This window comes from Myotis yumanensis, unplaced genomic scaffold, assembly GCF_028538775.1.
Source record: "Myotis yumanensis isolate MYYU_CA2020_CCGP unplaced genomic scaffold, mMyoYum1.0.hap1 SCAF_10, whole genome shotgun sequence".
Classification (NCBI taxonomy): domain Eukaryota; kingdom Metazoa; phylum Chordata; class Mammalia; order Chiroptera; family Vespertilionidae; genus Myotis; species Myotis yumanensis.
The window spans coordinates 52,375,095-52,387,678 of NW_027223761.1; the positions used below are offsets into that span (position 1 = coordinate 52,375,095).

The 12,584-nt window shown below is 39.3% G+C and overlaps 1 protein-coding gene and 1 pseudogene across 23 annotated transcripts in view; both read right to left on the bottom strand.

Annotated features, from left to right (window-relative positions):
• The window catches only part of DLG2 (discs large MAGUK scaffold protein 2), a 1,989,136-nt gene that overhangs the window by 324,253 nt on the left and 1,652,299 nt on the right, over window positions 1–12,584 (bottom strand). Inside the window, exon 1 of one of the 23 annotated variants that reach the window (XM_070425759.1) lies at window positions 322–438. The exons of 21 other annotated variants lie outside the window; for them this stretch is intronic. The gene's annotated coding sequence lies outside the window, so the exon portion shown is untranslated. Of the gene's footprint in view, window positions 1–253; window positions 439–12,584 lie in introns of those variants that run through there. One more of the 23 variants, XM_070425760.1, reaches the window with a different exon arrangement.
• Window positions 7,280–7,885, bottom strand: LOC139017624 (L-lactate dehydrogenase A-like 6B; annotated as a pseudogene).

Below are 12,584 nucleotides of genomic sequence, written 5' to 3' on the forward strand. Positions count from 1 at the left end.
GTTGTTCTTGGCACTGGGAGTTCCTGGAACCTAGACACAGAATTCCGGAGTCTTTAAAATCCCTTTCTCCGATCTTTTACCCTTACGATTTAGCAGTGCATGAAGCTTCCTCTTGCAATGTTCTCTTTTGCCAAACACAGTCACCAGGAAAAGTTACCACTGCCCTGCAGAGGTGGGGTCCCTGGGTCATCGGACACCGGTTCCCGCCCCCCTCCCCCACACCGGCCTCCCCCTCCCCGCCTCTGGGTCTCACCTTTGTGATCTTCCCGATCTCTCTGCATCTGCATTTGTGACTACACCCCCTTGTTCTCCCTTCCTTACCTTTTCTCTGCTGCTGTCTGTTCCTCCTCCTGCTGCTGATCTCTCTCGCCTTTCTCCTACCCCCTCCCTCTGACCCGTCTGCGATCTGCCTCCACTTTCTGCTCTATCCTTTTTTTTTCTTCTTTGGTAGATTTCTCTAGTTCTATTGGAAGGACAGCCTACCACTCACTGTGTTTACCACCTAGCACAGACTTTCTGTAATTGTGTTGCCCATTTGAAGATTAAACTGCGAGAGCCCTGTAATTATGCTAATAAAAAAAATAAAAAGTGTTCTCATTCCATTATTACAACAAAAAACTGTCAAATATAAACAAACCTGAGGGACTTATATTCAAACTGATCTCTGCTTGCATTTGGAAATGCCATCTCAGGCTGTCTTGTTTATACTTAATGCGCTGTGACTCTAAGTCAAGGACAAGCCTTGAGTTATGGTTTTTCTATGTTGGGCTTCTGGGGAAGCTCCCTAGAATTTATGGGGCCCTGGAGCTGCTGTAAAAAATGTGTTTTTGTTTTTTTCCTCCCCCAAACCCACTTGTTTCTGTCTAATGTGGAGCCTTGCTGCATATCAAGGAACTGATTGAGTGTTCAAACTCTGTCTTAAAATCCTTACCCAAAGACATGCTTAGAGAGAGGGTGGGGACAGGGAGAGAGGGAGGGGGAGAGAGAGAAACATTGATGTCAGAGAGAAACATCGATTCATTGCTTTCCTTCCATGCCCCGACCGGGACTGAACCCACAACCCAGATATGTGTCCTGACTGGGAATTGAACTGGCAACTTTTCAGAGCACAGGACGACACTCAACCAACTGAGTCACTGACTGGGCCAAACTTCTTAACACTGTCATTACCAGCTGAATATTCTAACCCGAAGTTGGGCTTCCCTTCTGTCCCTCGTTCCTTAATTAGCACCAATCAGTCAACACTAGCTTAACTTTGCACTTTTGGGTACATGCATAGCTCAAGGTTTACACCACCTCCACGGTAACCTCCATTTGTTACCAAAACTTTGCCAACAATTCATTCCCTCTTCAAAGCATGAAAACATCACTGTATCAATACAATTTTAATATGCGCCTGAGATACAAAATACTGGGTTAAGAAGCAGTTAGGGGAAAAGTCACACTGGACACATGTGCAATGACTGACAGAAAACCATGAATATCATGTTAGATATTAGATGATTATGTATGCAGAAAATGAAACATTTGTAAATATTGCTTCTCCTCAAAGTTAGGTGTAATGAGAAAGTCAGGTAAACTAGAAAATATTTTCAATGATTAAGAATCAAAATAAATGTACATTAAGAGCATAAATCACTAAGACAAGGTATGTATAATTGTACAAAGTGTTTTTTAGAATAATGTATATAAAAGTATATATTGTATGTATGAAAAGTCTTTTCTTCTTTGCTGGCTGGTGACTGACTGGCCATGCAGTTTCCTTTCTGAAACACTAATCCGCGTGAGGATTACTACATGGGTGGTTCTCAAAGCAAAGAACTTGTCTTTGGCTTTCTGCCATTTATAAATTCCTGGCTAACATTGATCTTTATCAATTGCGATGTGCAAATAAACAATTAACTTCAATATTTTCTTAAAGTAAATGGTTCTGCAAATATTTATATGTGTGTATATGTATATTCACATATCCATATACACATATATCCTATGTATCAAACTATAAAGAAGTTAGGATGATTCTGTGGAGTAGATTAATGCTTTTATTCAGTAGGTGGCAAAAATCTAAGGATAGGTATATTTTAAAGAGTGCTCAGTGACTATAGCTCTAGATTCTGTTATCAGTTAGCTTTGAAATTTTGTGCTTTAGTTTCTTAATTTAATACATAAATACTGCACAAGGGAGTCCATTAGGTCCTATTCTGCGTTATGATTCTGTGATTCAATCATGTGGTTAAAAAATACATATACAGTATATTGTAAGATGTTTAATTTTGCAAACAGCTAAGTGCCTCTTCTGCCTCCTTCCATTATAAAAGACATTCATTTATTTACTCATTCAAAGATTCATTCTAGAAGCATTTATTTGGGATTTACTCCATTTCAAGTCTTATGCCATACCCCAAGGATGCCGACATTACCTAGACACAGCCTCTGTTCTTGAGAAGCTCTGGGTCTTTAAGAGGATTTCCTACTTTACAGAATGTCATCTCAAAGGCCTAATTGTAGAAAGTCAAAGTTTCTTTGCAAAGAACTCAAGACATAATATCCATAATATTAATTGCTGATGATAATTTGTACTTCCTTTTGGAGAATCAATCCTCCCTCTCCCTTCCTTCCTCCCTTCCTTCCTTCCCTTATCTCATTTTCTCTGCTCCTCACTCCCCTCTTTGTCTATCTATGGCAGCAGTGTGATAGAAGGGAAAGAGTGTGGGTTTTGTCCAGCAGATTTGGTTTTGAAATTTGGGCACTGCCTCTTATCAGCTGTGTGATCCTGAGCCAGTTACCTGCTCTGAGACTCCATTTTCACATCTAAGATGTAATGACAGGAATATCTACTTCAAGAGTTGCAGAGTTAAGGTAGGTCAGAATAAGATGATGCATATAAAAGCCTACTCAATGAATGATGGCTATTACTTTCAATATTAAAAATTGGATGATTTAACACCCTTTCAAGTGAGTAAACCAATAGAGGTAGCTTTTTTTTTGGCCTGAATCCTCTGAAGACTCTTTACATACTATCATGTATGGCTGTAACCTCTACCCAAGAATTCTAGCACCAAGACACCTTGTGAGGATTCTGTGAGTGCTAGCTAGATAAGAATCCAAGTTAGTTTGAATGATACAAAATTGCCAGTATTAATCTTGACCTACAAAAGTGTCAAATGCATATGGTTCAACCTAATACTACTACTGATATAACGAAAAGCTTCAATTTTGTACTTTTGAATGTGAATGTCATGTGAAATTTACAGATTTTTTTTGGGGGGGGGGGCAATTTCCTGGTTAAAAAACATTTAATAAGTAAAATTCATTTTATTTGCTTTTAGATTAAGAGAAAAACTGCAAAATAAATCTGCTTGGTTCTTTTGCCAGAGTAGTTTTAGAAGGCTCAAATTTGAGTTTGATATTGTGAAAATTTCAGCCTTAGGCAATGGGGTAAGGGATATGAAATCCGTATGTATTGTTGGCTATTAAGGAAAAGAGCAAATCTTCAACTATTTTAAGAGAAAGGCTTTAAGAGTGCCAACTAATGAGCTGAAACTTGTTCTGACTGTTTCACATTACTGAGCGAAAGATTAGAGGAAATTAGTACAAAGAGAGACTTTTTTTTGGCTATATACGTGGGAAAGAAGGGGGATTGGGAGTGTGTAGGAGAAGTGTGAGGATATGTGGGAGAAGAAGTGTTTCAAATGTTCAAAGGAAACTAAAACGGAGCAGAAAAAATGTACGCTGGGGCATAGGTTTTAACTTTTCAAAACCAGCTATTCAGACAAGTACTTCTAGTGTCATTAGAACCCTTGTCTAGTAGCTTCTGACCTTATATCGGTGCTGTCTGCTAGGCTGGAACCCTCTATCTTGTTGATAGCCACATGTCACGTGGTCACCTTGGCCTTGGAAAGCCCCATTCAAATTCCCTTTCTTCTATGAAATTCTTCCTAGTAAGTAAAGGGCATCAACTTCCACTATCCTCAAAACTGAAGAAAAGTGCTTCTATTTCTTCCAACTCCCTACTCTTCGGTGCTTTGTAAATGTTTTGTGTTTGTGTTTAACAGTAATGTGTGGGCTAAGAAATAAGTCTGCCCATCTGACATGGCCTCAAGACCATTTTGTCTACATTTATGGAATGCCTACCATGTGCCAGAGGCTGTGCCATGTACCAGAATCAATAAAAACAAAACTTGGCTTTGCCATAAGGGAGATCACAGCCTCATAAACTGTAAAAACATATGCTATAAAAGACTTTACTATGTTTCTGAAAGTCTTTCCTTATAAAGGTGGTCGGAAATCCCATAATTCTGCCATTTGAGATTTACTGCTTTGGCTTTAAGCTTGTTACATATTAAAATCTTGATGTAGTTGGGATAATACATTGCCTTTTTCCTGACATTCAACCTCAATGTGAACTGCTGCATCTGATTTATCAAGAAACAGGTTTTCATTGAGGACAGCAAAAGAGCATGAGGACACTGGAATTCTAAGTACACACAGAGTGTGAGGAAGGGGAGTTCCTAGGCCAAAAGTGTGGGGAATGTATCAGAAGTCAGCTTTCACCTGGAGGGAGCCCCGGCATTGGGTTGAGGAGAGGGGGCAATCATGATAAAAGAGGCCAATGTCTAATGTTCTAGGAGTCTGAGGCTGGCTCACAGGGCTGTGAGCATCGTGCCTCCTGGTGGCACCACCTAAAGAAGGCAAGACCACTGACCACCCACTCTGTGGCAGGTACCATGCTGGGGGTTCTATATACACTGGCACATTTAAGCCCCATAACAACAATCCTTTGAGGTAGAAGTCGGCCCTGAGATGAGAAGACTCAGTTCAGGGAGGTTAAGTACTTGTCCAAAGGTCTCACGGTGAGTTAGCAGTAAAGCAAAGTTCAAACCTCTGGCTCCAAGGCCACCATTTTTCCTTCTCTTTACTTCTTGGGAAATAAAGGAACCAGTCACCCTTAAAGGCTAAATGCTATTCCAAGGGAAATAATTTTGAACAAATGACCACTTGAGGACCCGTTTCTGACACACCATGTGAAAACATTTTATCTCTAATATCTTTAAGAGTAGAAAGAAATACTCTTGATAGGATCCTTTGATATTTAATAAGAAGTTCCATCCTTTGTAGGACTACATTCTCCTAAGACCCTAAATCCCTGCAGTTGGTCAGCTGGCCCCTGCTTCACCAACTACAATGGAGTGAAATGAGACCCTACCTCTCTATCCATTGGACTCAGCACAGTGAAGACTCACAGTAAATGCTTAACACAAGAACATGGAGATTCAGTGGGGCTGAGTGCCTTGCTCAAGATTACTTAGGCGTTATAACAGAATCTGAAAACAAAACTGTCAGATTCATTAACTCTTGCTTTTAGCTGGTGCCCCTTAGGGTTCTGATACGTTTTCTGGGTCAACACAAAACAAGTCTTCCAAAAGCCTTAACAACATAGCAAAAACAAATTCTTTAATAACATAACAGAAACAAACAGCATTTATTAAATCCTTCACATGCCAAGTGTTTCAGCACACATACATGCCTTATATTGATTATTTCCCACAACAGCTCTATAAATAGACCAAAGTCACCAGGAAATGGAGGCACAAAGTAAAATTCCCAAGTTCATTATGATAAATCCAGAGTCAGGATCCAGACCCACTCTCCCTCCCCCTAACCTCACTCCCTGTGTATATAATTTTATCTTTACATTGTGGAGGTAGGTACAACTTAAAAAAAATCTTCACCAAAGGATACATTTTTATTGATTTGAGAGAGAGAGGAAGAGGGGGAAGAGAGAAACACCGATTGGTTGACCCCCATACACACCAGACCAGGGATGAAGCCTGCAACCGAGGTATGTGCTCTGACTGACCGGAAATTGAACCTGCAACTTTTTGGTGTATGGGACAATGCTCCAATCAACTGAGGCACCCAACCAGGGCAGACAACTTTTTTTTTAATAGTATATAAATGAACATAGGTATAATTTAGCCAGAACAAAATAATTAGTATGTACTTAAAAGAATTAGAATTACTTCCTTTATTTTTCAGCTTAGAATAAGACTTCTTATAACACAATAAACACCTACATCATACATCCTTTTAGACCAAATGGCAACTACATATTTAGAGGAGACAAGTATTGTACATTAGAAGTACCAAAAATACCTCCTTTGACACAATCTCTTAGGAATTGTAAAAAATAAGTGTCATCCAACATCTGGATGTTAAAAAAAAACGATGAGGGCTAAATATATAGGGGAATCACTCTACCCACTTCCCTATTTCCAACTTTGAGGGTTTCAAGTATATTCAAAAGCTTAACATAGACCAGTGATGGCGAATCTATGACACGCGTGTCAGAAGTGACATGCGAACTCATATTTTTGGTTGATTTTTCTTTGTTAAATGGCATTTAAATATATAAAATAAATATCAAAAATATAAGTCTTTGTTTTACTATGGTTGCAAACATCAAAAAATTTCTATATGTGACACGGCACCAGAGTTAAGTTAGGGTTTTTCAAAATGCTGACACGCCAAGCTCAAAAGGTTCGCCATCACTGACATAGACCATTCTATATCTACAATATCTTCTTTAATAACTTTAGAATGGTAGCTTCAAACAATGTTAAAGCATGAGCTTTTTCTGAATTTCCCAGTGTTTCTGCACTGTTTTTCAAATGGGCCTCCTTTTCAGGGTTCAGCTTTAGCTTTATGAGGTCTGTAATACCATTCTCCCAGAATATAAGGGATACTCCAAGGAGGCCCTTACTTAAGGTCAAAACTCAATGTCTACTTCTAAGATTTTGCACTGAATCAACTACAGATAGGCCAATGGTCCAAGATGTATTGCCTATCATTTTAATAATCTCATAGGCACTAGATCACCTCTTTGTAGATATTTTTTTCCACTGCTCAGGATCTTTTTCAGTTCATATGATCTGAGTTCAGTTCTTTCAACCAGCAATGCTAACATGGAAACTTGAGTCTCCATGCTCTCCAAGGATCCACCCATGACAGCTTTCAGAGTGGTTCAGTCAAGAAATGAAAACAGCCCTTGCCAGGTAGCTCAGTTGGTTAGAGTGTCGTCCCAATATGCTAATATTGCAGGTTCCATCTCCGGTCAGGGCACATACAAGAATGAACGCATAAATAAGTGCAAAAATAAATTGACATCTCTCTCTCTCTCTCTCTCTCTCTCTCAAATCAATCAATAAAAAAACTTAAAAAATTATAATAGTAATAAAAAAATGAAAACATGCAGTCAGCCACTTTCAGTAACACACTTTTAAGGAAATTTACTCAATTTTTAGGCTATATAAGCTCAGATGTCCACCCGATTGGAAACAATAATCAGTTTGTAGCACACACTCTATTGGGTAATATTGGAAATGGTTACTTTAAACATGGCCAGGTTTCACTGTATTAAATTAAAGTGTAAGTGTTTCTACTTTTTCCTAGCACTCACTTGCTGCAATAATCACTAAACTGGTGTTTTCAGTAACAAGGTCATTTTTGCTGGCAACAGTATTTGGCATTTTCATGAAAGGACTGTCACATTTAAAATCTACTGTGCCACCCTTCCATTTGCGTCATCAATATCCACAGAGGCATGTTCATCCCTCAAGCATTTTAGTAAAATGGTGGTAGCCCAGGCCATGCTAACTGATTCAGTTCCTATAATGGAGAAGTTATTGTGGTGAATGACCTCCTCAGAAGTGAAATTTGTCATAAATTCACACTTGACAGATGCCATCCTGGAGATAGGGGTGAAGGGCCAGTTGAGCCCTAGAGAGGCCTGCCATCTGTAGGGGACACAGAACCATCCCAAGCAAAGGAAACCCGCTCCTGCAGCACCCACACTCCAGCTGGCCTGCAGGACTGCCCAGCTCATGATGGCTCACCCAACAGGTGGTGGGAGAGATTGGAGGCCAACTTACTGAGGGCAAAGGGAAGAAGCCACTGAGGGTTTTAGCTCCCCCGCACCTGGCCTGTGCAGCTGTGCAAGGCCACACCCACCTCGCCCACCTCACCAGGGTCTCCAGAAAAGACTTCTCTCGTCCGCTCACTGTGGCTATCAGCGGGTTCTTCTCTAGTAAGTGAACCTTAGAGTGACCATTTTACAAACACGTATTGGTTTCCATATTTTACATACAAATAGGCCAACCCAGATTCCTGGGAGTATTAGTTGTTTACTTTTAGTGTGTATGCCAAGTCAGACCCACTCTTCCTGACTCCAGAGCTAACATGTTTAAGCATCACTATTTCTAACTCCATCTCCCTTGACTTCCCGTCTTCAGGACAACCCATTCCCCTCTCACTCTCTAATATACCACATGCACTAATCCCAATCTGTTGCTTCTTGATTCCTTTATAAAAATGCAGCAACTACAATGAAACATATAGTCCTAAGAAGTGTCTAAACCAGTGTGGGGTCCAGAAGAATATCTGTCCTAGGTACATTTCTGTAAATAGAGTCTAGGGAGGTATTTTGGCAGGATCGTCAGATGGCTACCGTGTAGTCATTTAAAACCAAAAGACCTTCTTCTAAGGAGCTGCTGCCATATATCTCCATTCCAAACTGATGCAATCAATTGTGGGAACTGTATTTTCTCAGCTCTCTGCTTTAGCAAGAACCTGTGGGTGCCCGGAAAATGTAAGCGGTCAATAAGCAATTGTAGGATTTGTGCCAGTAGTTTGCCTTCTTACAGCTACTTACTGTTTTCACACCTCTGAACCTCAGTGTTTTTATTGCAAAATGGGACAAGAATAGATTCCCTGATAGTTTTGTGGGAGATTCAAATAAGATAAAGCACAAAATGTAAGGTGGTGTTATCACAGATAATCTAGGTTTTAATACCACATTAGAAAGGTAATTATAACTACTAAGCCCATAATCACAGAAACTACAGCCTATGGGTCCTAAAACTATCCCAAACATAAGATCATCTATTCAGATTTTAATCAGAAAAAAATTTTTTTAATTCTATTTTTCCTTTAAAAGATGTTCAAAGTTTGCTTTCATTGCCCTCTAGTGGTTGTTATACAGAAGCTATAACTACTTAAAAAAAAACTTTTTAGTTAAGGGATGCTGAGCAGACTTATAAACATTCTTCAGATATTGTTGGGCTATAAACATTCCTGTCAGTTGGTAACCCTTCAAGGTCAACGTATAAGGACAGCCCTACCTTCATGCCCTGCACAGTAGAGATATTCAATGCTGTGCATTACTGGCTGTACGGTATTTTGTTAGGTCTTTACAAAGAATCTACTGACTTAAAATAATAATCCAAATTTATTTATTTATTGATGAAATATGTATAGCATATTGCGTCAGGCCAACAGAGAGATAGTGCCCTGGATTATGATCTCATGGAGAAAATGGGTTATTAATTATATTATTACAAATGAGCGTGTAAAAGTTGTGATAGGGAAAGTACTGGGTATATGAGTGCATGAAGAAACGCTAATCAGGAGGCAGTTTTGTGTGCTTTGGGAAGGTAAAGTAGTATTTTTTAAAAAATATGTTTTTATTGATTTCAGAGAGGAAGGAAGAAGGAGAGAGAGAGATAGAAACATCAATGATGACAGAGAATCATTAATTGGCTGCCTCTTGCACACCCCCTACTGGAGATCGAGCCTGCAACCCAGGCATGTCCCCTGACCAGGAATCAAACTGGTGACCTACTGATTCATAGGTCAATGCTCAACCACTGAGCCATGCCAGCCAGGCTGGAGTAGGATTTATGAGAGCAGGCATTGGGAGTGTAACAAGCGATGTGAGATCTGAAGAATGAATAGAAGAGTTGTTCAGGAGAAGGTGGGCTGGGGAGAGTGTTTGAAGGAGAGGATACACCGTTAAATGTGGTTAGATAACAGAGAAAGGAGGGAAGGGTTAAAGATAAGGCTGGAACTTAAAAAAAAAGCTATTTTGGGGAATTTAGACTTTAGCCTGATGGTTAAATTATAACCAATGGACTGAGACAATGCATGTCTTCAATTTTTATTTCTTAAACTCATTATTTAAAGGGAAACATTTTAATTATTAATTATAAAGTGATTGTTCAAAAAACTTTCAAGGTCTCCTTTTTATCTCCCGAGATTCTCTCAAACACATACAGAGGTGGAAACAAGTAGGTTGATAATAATAAGAAGTAATATAATAATTAATAAACAATAATACAAGAATAAACTATTTCATGTGCTCACAAATAGTTTGAGTACTCTCATGTTTAAATTACTCTCATGTTTAAATTACTCTCAGAAGTAAACCCACTTTTGCCTACCCCGGTACACTGCCAGCATGTTGCAGCTGGAAAGGACTTGGAGATGTAAGTTTTACTCCTTCACAGAGGAGTGAGGGGCCAGGAATGTCCCCAGGCGCACTGAGTGGCTGTGCTCGGGAACTTTTCCTAACCGAGTCTTGAGCTCAAACTCCCCAGCCTGTGAGTCAGAGGCCTGATTGGTCTCGTGTAGCTCACATCTGTTGGCTTGGACTGTTCAGGATTCCTGAGCATCCTCCTATCCCTCCTCTCTACCGGACTTCATGCTCCTCATTTGTGGTCTGAAGAAAAGATGGTTTACCTTAGACTTGAGAAGTGGGCGGGTCTTGGAGAGTCTTCCCATTCCTAAGGAGAGCATCAGTCTCCCCCAGACCATCAGGTCAGGTTTTGTCTCTTCCATGGAACTCCCTTGCTACAGGGGCCTTACAAGCATCTTGAGGGCATATACCCAGCGTGGTTATCACTACATCTTTATAGCAAAATAACACGGGCACTGAAGCACTGAAAACTCCTATAAAGTTTGTTGTTGACAGGGATGGGTGATAAATGAACAGAGTAAGATATCTTATTTCCTAACAGAAGATATAAGTAGATTTTAGAAAGGGAATTAAAAGACATATTATCTTAATAATATGTATCAGAATTTTTCTCAGTGAAGAAACTAAGTTCAGAAAATACAAAGACAAGCCATCAGATGTGAAAGGAGAGTCTTTTACAAGTAAGCAAAAATGATAGTTGTACTCTTTTTTTTTTTAAATAAAAAATGCCGATGAATTTGAAGGTAGTAAGGGATTAGAGAAGAGAGGTCAGGAGCGAGGGAAACAGAGAAATTGGGCAGCATGGATGATGAGTGCCCAAAGGACTTTACTATTTATGAGGACTATTACTATTATAAATACGCCAGTAGAATAATAAAAATACAGGGATAAAATAGCGATAGTTTAATGCAGCGTGTGGTGCCCAGGAAATATGAGAGATATTGGCAATACATGTTTGGATCACAGCATCATTTCTAACAGGGTCCAGCAGGAAAGTTTCCCTTCAGGGTAGACTTTGAACATAAAGAAATCCCAAGCAATTGAGTTATATGAAAGATTAACTATGGGTCCTTCACTGACCCCTCTCTTTCGTTCTCTCAAGCAGGAGAATGATCTCATCAGTCTATGTTCAGAGAGGAGCAACATTTTTCACTTTGAGCTTTCTAAAGCAATCTTGGCTCTTAGGTCTTCTGGTTGGTTCTACGTGCTTTGTTAGGTAAAGCAACAAAGCCACAAATTCTTACTTTCAGAATTGAATTCACTTTTCATTCCTTGAATTATGTTTTGAAAGTCTAGCATTATGACAACAAACAGTTTTAATAATAGCATAAAAGCTCAGCCTGCAACCAGACACCACTGGTATATACATATAGTTCTGTGCAAAACCCTTTATTGCCATCTTGTGGATTCCCAGGAAATAACCTCAGTCGCACTGAGCTATTTATTGTACTAGGTTCACTTATTATACGAGATTCATATACCACAGTGCCTGCACATAACTAGAAAAATGTATAAGAAAAGGACAGCTAAATAGCCATGTTTCCATTTAATTTGATTACTTTGGATGCATTATGTAACTTAACTTTTCTTCATGAAAAGTGTGAAGTAAGGATGTGTGCATATACTAGTATGTGCGTGTATGTATTGTGCATGTGTGTGTTCTGTATAATGCTAGATCCTTAGAAGGCCATTCATAAGTGCATTTCATAAGCAGAAATATAAACAGAATTCTCTCTCTTCTGTCTTTAGAGCCTTTTGACATAGAAAATTACGATGAGGAAAACCTAATTAGGCAGGGCCAGCTGGGAAGGAAGGACGTGGTATGGACATAGTGGCGGAAACTCTTAGCATAATCAAAGTCAGTTTGCTTGTAATTGGGACTAGACTACTGTTCTATGCAAATGACAATTCTTAATTGACTTCAAAATACAACCATTATAAATTTTTTTGGGAATCTTTCATGGACTTCGAATTACCTACGTAAGCCCCACGAGATTAATGCAGCAAGCCCCTTGTGGTCAGTTCTGAACAAAATGGTTTTGAATTTAGTGTGAGATATATATTGTGCACATCCTGTGTGGTATATACTTCACATAGTCTGGTTTCTGTTATCTCCCAGGGTAAAATTCTGAGACTCAGAACATTTTACAAAACTTGACCATGACCACACAGTTAGAAAAAGGTGAAGTTAGGACTGGACCCTAGGTCTGTCTAATTTCACAGTTAGTGTTTTTTTCAATTTCCAAGTCAAGTTCACCAGGTCTGTCAGCTC